Genomic DNA, 8,146 nt, shown 5'->3' with positions numbered 1-8,146 from the left:
TCCTTGGAGCACATTGATGAATTCCCATCCTTGTATTGAGTGGTAAACCCCTTATCTCTAAAAGTATTGAAAAGAATGTTGTTGCATAGGGATTTCCCATAGAGAAATATGCTGTTATAAATTGTACTATAAATAATTGTACATAGAAGAGATATAGTATGTTCTTTAGAGTTCAATAAAGATCATGCATCCCACGTTTGAAAAGCTATTGAATGCTATCATGTGTCATTAAATAAATGCATACTGCATTTCTAGTCAAACTTTACTACAAATAATTCTCAACTACAGATCTTAAACATGTTGAAAACTAGTTTGGGTATCATTCACTTCAAATAAACATACAGGTTGATGCCACACGTTTTGCTTGTCTACAATTTTAAGTGTGAACAACATGATGTTCAGTACCATGGACGGGGACTGTTTTGCAAAATGTTAAAAATCAATACATGCACAAAAATTATGAAACTGTGACAATTTCTTTTTTTTTAGAAATACAAGTAATAAAACAAATACACCCAAAAATCATAAACAGTAAATTCATAAGTTCATTTATTGAGAACACCGTTACATGCTTTAATAATATAACTGCTCTTTACCACACTCACAACCGCAAATTTTGTCATGACCTGATCTCTCTATTTCTTGTCTGATCCAAGTTTGAGAGATTAGGTTGTGACAGTACGTGTCTGCCCTGAGAGAGTTGTGTGACATGCCCTTCCGCGGTCCACGTTTCTCTCAGGGTTCGTGAATTGTTTCCCGCTCCCTTATGTCTGATTTAGCTCCAGGTGTCTGTTATTAGTACTCCCTATTTAATACCCTTCTGTCCTGTCCTCCGTGCGTTGGTATTATTCTCTGTTCCCTTTCCAGATCCCTGTGTTTACTCTCTGTTCCAGATCTCTTGTAAAGTCTATGTAGTTAGTGTTCCAAGTGTTAATGTTAGTCAGTTAGTTCTCGTGTCTGTTTATTGTTATGTTTTACCCCCTCGTGGGTGTTTTGGTTCCGTCTGTTTGTATGTATTAAAGTATTCATTATTTTAGTCTGCGTTTGGGTTTTCCTTTGTCCTCCTCGTGTTCCAGCCGTGACAGAATACCAACGCCAAAACTAACCCAGCGGACTATGGAGCTGAACCCCAACATTGACTACGCCGCGTTTAGAGGGACTAGACTGGTTCGACGCGGGGGAAGCAACGCGTGGAGAGGTGCCACGGCCAGAGGGGCATTCCAGGGAGGAAGGACCTCTTTTTCAGTCCCTCTGGCAACCATCCCGGAGCGTCGGCGAGTGGGAGTATTTTCTTCAGACAGGCCATTCTCGCCTCTGCCACCGGTTTCCTGTCCACCCGACAGTCTCAGGGGGAAACGTGAAAGACATGCCTCCTGGGACTCGGCGTCGGGTGGCTCATCTTCGGAGTTGGGTGGTCCGGCCGTGCTGTCTCCCACTCCTCCGGCGCTTTCCGCTCCTCGTCCCAGACGGAAGACGAGGAGGAAGAACACCTCTCCCGCGCAGCCTGTACCATCGACTTCCCCCAAGTGTCCAGAGTCGCCGGCGCGTCCAGAGTCGCCGGCGCGTCCAGAGTCGCCGGCGCGTCCAGAGTCGCCGGCGCGTCCAGAGTCGCCGGCACGTCCAGAGTCGCCGGCGCGTCCAGAGTCGCCGGCGCATCCGATGGACGTGGAACAATCCGTCCTTTCCGGCAGATCGGAACTGTGTTGCCCGGTTCAGTCTTCGTCTCCTGTGCCCCCTGTGCCCCCTGTGCTTCCTGTTTCTGAGTTCCCTGTACCTCCTGTGTCCCCGGTGTTCCCTCGTCAGTCCCCTCCCGTTGTGGTGAACTCTTGTCCCTCCCTCCGGACTTCCCCATCTGTCACCACCACCACCAAAAGAACTCATAAAACTGTAAGGACACAAACTGACTCTCATTATTCAAACTTTGCCGTTACTCCCCCTCCTCTTCCATGTATTTTATTTTTGTTAGCTCATCCCAACCCTGTTGTTATGTTGTCTTGTTTACCATTGATTTTGGTTTCATTGTTTTCTTGGTTTTTGTCTCACTTTAGGTCCTGTGTTTAGTGTCTCCTCCTGAGGGCGTCTAGTATCCGCCCTTGGGGGGAGGGTACTGTCATGACCTGATCTCTCTATTTCTTGTCTTATCCGAGTTTGAGAGATTAGGTTGTGACAGTACGTGTTTGCCCTGAGAGAGTTGTGTGACATGCCCTTCCGCGGTCCACGTTTCTCTCAGGGTTCGTGAATTGTTTCCCGCTCCCTTATGTCTGATTTAGCTCCAGGTGTCTGTTATTAGAACTCCCTATTTAATACCCTTCTGTCCTGTCCTCCGTGCGTTGGTATTATTCTCTGTTCCCTTTCCAGATCCCTGTGTTTACTCTCTGTTCCAGATCTCTTGTAAAGTCTATGTAGTTAGTGTTCCAAGTGTTAATGTTAGTCAGTTAGTTCTCGTGTCTGTTTATTGTTATGTTTTACCCCCTCGTGGGTGTTTTGGTTCCGTCTGTTTGTATGTATTAAAGTATTCATTATTTTAGTCTGCGTTTGGGTTTTCCTTTGTCCTCCTCGTGTTCCAGCCGTGACAAATTTAGAACTTAATAAAACATCAAAATGTGGCCTGAAGTATTTTCTTGAGGGTCCAGTGAAAATTTCAGGGTAATCAGGCTTCTTCTTTCAAACCTATTGAACAGAAACATATGATTAAGAAAACCAACACAGTGCCTCTTTATTTTGAGACAAACAGAAACATATAAAGAGTTGTAAAATGCAGAGATTATCTTTGTTCTTGAGGTAACACTTGACTTTCCGTCTGGACTGCTTACAAATAACTACTCTTCTACATTTTTATATCTTCCATTCTCTAGGCATTCGACATATCATTGTAATGTAAATGTTCTTGCTAAAAATGTCATTAAACATCATTAGCAGACATAGCAAATCAAGCTGATAGTTTCTGATAGGTCTATATAGGTAATTAAAACGGCTTCAATCATTAAGTGGTCGCACTTAATGAAGAAAAATATCACTTTGTAGACAGTCCCTAGGCTTCTCTCAGCACCCAGTTGGATATTCAACAGACATTCGCAACAAGGTAGGACATTACAACGATACTAGGATATTTTAAGCGATTGTGAAAAATGTAGGTTATAGGCAAGACACTTGGTAATTAGAAATTGCTAAGATTAAACTTCTGCCATGTCTACTAAGAAAGTTATTGACCCCGGAAGTCCGAATGTCTGAATATCAAACCAACTTTACCGCAGTGGTAAATTCGTGGTTACTGCGGTTTTTAAAATACCATAGTTAAACTGCTTTAGTGTGTCATGGTGGCACATCATTATGAGTCCTTTGTTATTGTCACATTAGTTTGTGTTTCTGAGTTTGTAACCGCATGTTTACTCTGTCTCTCACAGGCAGAGGACACACTTTACATGGCTTGATGGTGTTTTAGTACTGTAGGAAAGATTGCTTATGCTAACTTGTGTAACCTTTTCATGAACATATAAAATATCTAATAATTCTGTTGTTGTGTGTGTTCCAGGTGTTGTGAACTGGAAGAAATTAAACATCCAAGGCTTATATGACACAGATTATTCTCTTTAAAAGTTTATACCAAAGGACAATGTTCTTTAGTTTAAAACCTTTTGTTTTGTTATTGAGATGATCAAGAACTGTTCTTATGTTCTGTGATATGTTTGATCTAATGAGAAAATTAGAAAGAGCCAATAAACTCTCAACTGTTTTTCAGAAAAATCTTTCAGTTTCTGGATATTCTCTCCTTTTCCAGCATCTTATTAAGCTTCATATTAAAGCTTACCTGGGGAAGAGTACTGTATCCGGTTGTTAAGTCATGACGTAAGGAATTTTGTTTCCGGGTTCAAGCCTCCACTCATTCAATAGAGGATATTATTTAAACAGCCATTTATTCATATCACACATTTAAGATATATTTTATTAACTTGCAGACACATTCTCTAAGCTCACAACGTCACAGACAACAATACTTTAACAATTCATAGACGATTAATTATTTCCGGTCATCAGGGATTTCAGTATGGAGATAAAGGTTAGGATTGCGATTTTCGGTAGTTTTACACTGCACTGTAAGTGTAAATTATTATTGTATGTTATTTATTTAAGGTATCTGATGGGAGCGTTTGGACCCAGAAGTTGTGCTGTCAGACTTAACAACCGGATACATACTAGGGACAAACTCTCCTGGAAAAGCACTTCTGATATTACTAATACAACTTTTGTTTCTCAACAAATAGTTATATCATGTTTGGTATTATTTTCAATTTAAATGTACTTTATTGGCATGACTGTGTGCAGTTACAATACTGCCAAGCATATACATTAAACGCAATAGTAACAAACACAAAGGTGGAATTTCAATAAGGTGAAGAAGTACTAAATACATCTGAATCAGAGAATATTTATTATAGAAAACAGAATTTAAGATATAAACATTCGAAGTAAATAAATGTACATTTTAAACAGAGACACGTGAAAGGTAAAATAAAAGTGCTGTACAGATCAGGGCTGTAGTTTATTATTGAAACTGTTTAAATAAATTTAGCAGCAGCTAATGGATGTCTATGTTCCTCCAGGAACATCTTTATTTGGTCTGATTCTGAAAAGCTGTGAAACTCCACTTTGAGCGTTTTTTGTAAAGTGTTTTACTATAGGATCTTTAGATTTACCACAGTGAATGAGAAATTGTGTGACTCTTGACCTCACCACTGTCATAATGAACGTTCTTATTTTGGCTATGTTTGTCTGTGTCTGCCTTTATTGCCAGATTATTTTCTCTGAGTCTGTATTTGGTAAAGATTAATCTCTAATGATGTAAAGATATTCTGCCAGATTGTATTTTCTGTAATTTTGTATTATTTGGCACCCTATGAATGAAGCAGAAATGTTAAAGTGGTTATTCCCCATCCGGACACTGTCCCACCACTGGATACAGGCAATTTGCAGTGACCCGCCACCCTACCTCACTGGCACACTGCACTGTAAGGTCGTTTCACTAGTTATGTCTTCTGTTTTCTTCTTGATGTATGATTAACGATATCAAATCTTTCCTTTTAAACTGATATTAGTGGAAGGCTGAAGTGATCGTTACCTTGATGTCAAACATTAATCATTATGAGAACATAACTTCACATGTTTGAAAATTTCAATTGCATTAGATTGGTATTTCTCTTTCTTGTAAACCAAAAAGGATTTTCATAATAAAGTTATCTGAAATTTTTAGTAAATCATATGCTTTCCTATCAAGTTGTAAGAATTTGCTTTACAATTATAAATAATATATGAAATAAAAACAATGAAAATGGAGTCAAATAAACTTTAATTCAACGAACGTAAAACTTTCAAAGAGGATAATTGTTGTCGGAGGAGCCTTGAATGTTTTATTTCTTCCAGTTCACAACACCTGGAACACACACAACAACAGAATTATTAGATATTTTATATGTTCATGAAAAGGTTACACAAGTTAGCATAAGCAATCTTTCCTACAGTACTAAGGCACTTACCATCAAGCCATGCAAAGTGTGTCCTCTGCCTGTGAGAGACAGAGTAAACATGCGGTTACAAACTCAGAAACACAAACTAATGTGACAATAACAAAGGACTCATAATGATGTGCCACGACCCATAAAACACTAAAGCAGTTTAGCTATGGTATTTTAAAAACCGCAGTAACCACGAATTTACCATGGCCCTACAGTTTAACCATGATTTTTGTAATGAAACTACAGTAATACAAATTCTAATCAAAACATGGCTTTATCCTAGTAAAAGTACAGAAGTATTATTTCTACTTATCTTGTATGCAGCAAGCAGGCGCGGAGCTATGGGCGGGCCTGGGTGGGCCTGGGCCCGCCCAGATTGACAGCTGGCCCGCCCAATCAGAAATGTAAAAAATACTACTCTGTATAGTTAGACGTGTATACTACTTTATGTGGTGTAATTTATCTATTGCATGTTATGTTAAAAACAGTAAAATTATAAGTAAGCCTGATAACTATTTAAAAACTATTAAAGCAGTTGAATGTTGCGTTATAATGAAATATTCCCGAGCAGCTTTCAGCCATTTTGAATAACAACACGTTATAAATATGTGCTGCGCGCTTTCCTCTCAATAACATAAACACACAACAAATATGACAGCGGGGTAAAAAATAGAAAAAAAACATCTGATCATAGTGATGTTGTTTGATATAGCGATATAGCAGCACTATAAGTCACGCCACGTTTATTGCTACACTTTATACAATATAGCCTATTGCTTTTAAGCAACAAATAGCCTATCATAACAACCTATAAGCCTACTGTGTAATTGACACATTCATTTAAGAAATGCATTAAAGCAGAAAGACGTAGGCTGCGGAAATATAGTGGGTTCACTTCAATCCACACCACAGACGTTCTTGGTTTGCTTCTTATTTATTAAATCGAGGCAATTGTTTGATCAAACATTGATTAATATTAAGATACAATTTATACAAAACGAAATTTACTTTAAAGAAAGTCTTTCTACAAAACAAACCTCGCAAAATCGCTTGCCCGACGTCCATTACGGGCTATGGCGAATTCCTGTCGGGCTAAAAAAAATGATGCGCCTTGGCCGTCGGGCGGAGGAAAAAATATTGTAATGTGTTTGCATTCTCTCAGATTTAGTTAGGTAATTATGTTGTATGTAATTCGGCGTCATCTTGTTAGCCATTACTATCCTCACTAACAAGTGAAACTGTCAGGAAATGAAGTGAAAGCATTAAATCCATTATTCCTTTCGTTCACGTCTGATATGCGCGCTCCTCGGCTCCGCTCTTCACGAGTAGGCTTGCTCTTGTGCTCATCAAAAAATAATATTAAATGTTTATTTATTTGTCATTTCGTTTAACCCCAGAGTCTAACATTATTCTAGCAATTCCCTTTTTCTTTCTTTATTTAGTAAGTTAACTTAAATATGTGAGAACGAAAATATATTTTTAGTGATTTGCATGAAGAGAATATGATGTTAGAAGCTTCATTTTAAGCATTTAGTAGCCGTATTTATTTAAACACTTTAATAGGTTATTTAAAAAAGTATAAGGTTTTTTTGGGTTCATTTATATTTCCTGTCACTGTGTGCAGGTTCTTTTTTGTAGGCTATGAGAGCCCAATATTTTTTTACCAAAAAGGCTTAATAAATGTCACGTTGCATTACAATTTAAAGTATCAATAATGTCAAAAATGTGACGTGCAGTTCGGGTGTGTGTGTATGCTGTTTAAATTAGTGTTCTAAAGTTTTGACGAATTTTATAGACTTGTTATAGTTTCTTATTCAAAAGTGACACCCATAGATTCAGGCCCACCCGGACTAAATCCATGCCCACCCATATGTCACGTTCTGCATCCGCCACTGGCAGCAAGTGTACTGCTAATAAAATCACCGCATTGATTAGTCTCTAACTTCTTTAATTTGAGTAAACGTGTTCATTTAGTTAACTAAACGCCATTTTAATGCTGGCGAATTAAAAAAAAACAATAATTTAAGCATACCGTAACTTTGATCCAGCCGCATGTCTCTTGTCTGATTCAGCTCCACCTCAGTCTGCGTCTGCCATTCAAGCTGATGACGCAACACACGCAGGCGAGTTGTATACACCCCCAATCCCTTGACTCCATACAATAGTTTATAATTGATAATAAAAGTTTTTAGGCATATTTAAAAACTGCAGGATACCTCAACTTAATGCTACCGTACAAGTTAAAATGGTTCAGTATGTTTATTTGATCCTTTACCCGCACACTCGTTCTCTCTCGCCCACACTCGGTCTCTTGAGGTGCACTACTGCCACCAACTGGACTGGAGACTTCAACCAGCTTCCGTTTCAACTGAAATGCTTTCACACAACATACTGAAATGCTTTCGCACAATATACTGAAATGCTTTTACACAACATACTGAAATGCTTTTACACAACATACTGAAATGCTTTTACACAACATACTGAAATGCTTTTACACAACATACTGAAATGCTTTTACACAACATACTGAAATGCTTTTACACAACATACTGAAATGCTTTCACACAACATACTGAAATGCTTTCACACAACATACTGAAATGCTTTCACACAACATACTGAAGTGCTTTTAC

General features: G+C 38.5%; 1 long non-coding RNA gene across 1 annotated transcript; it reads right to left on the bottom strand.

Moving 5' to 3' along the window:
- Positions 1–5,329: 5,329 nt before the first annotated feature.
- On the bottom strand, positions 5,330–8,071 carry LOC141353355 (uncharacterized). The gene is made up of 3 exons (XR_012360425.1): positions 7,543–8,071; positions 5,532–5,560; positions 5,330–5,428 (listed from the first exon to the last, which is right to left on the bottom strand). It is a non-coding gene; the product is annotated as an uncharacterized lncRNA (long non-coding RNA).
- Between the last annotated feature and the right edge of the window lie 75 nt (positions 8,072–8,146).

This window comes from Misgurnus anguillicaudatus, chromosome 3, assembly GCF_027580225.2.
Source record: "Misgurnus anguillicaudatus chromosome 3, ASM2758022v2, whole genome shotgun sequence".
In the NCBI taxonomy this organism is placed as follows: Eukaryota; Metazoa; Chordata; class Actinopteri; order Cypriniformes; family Cobitidae; genus Misgurnus; species Misgurnus anguillicaudatus.
Note: the sequence above shows the minus strand (reverse complement) of the source record. Positions and strands in the feature narration are given on the sequence as shown.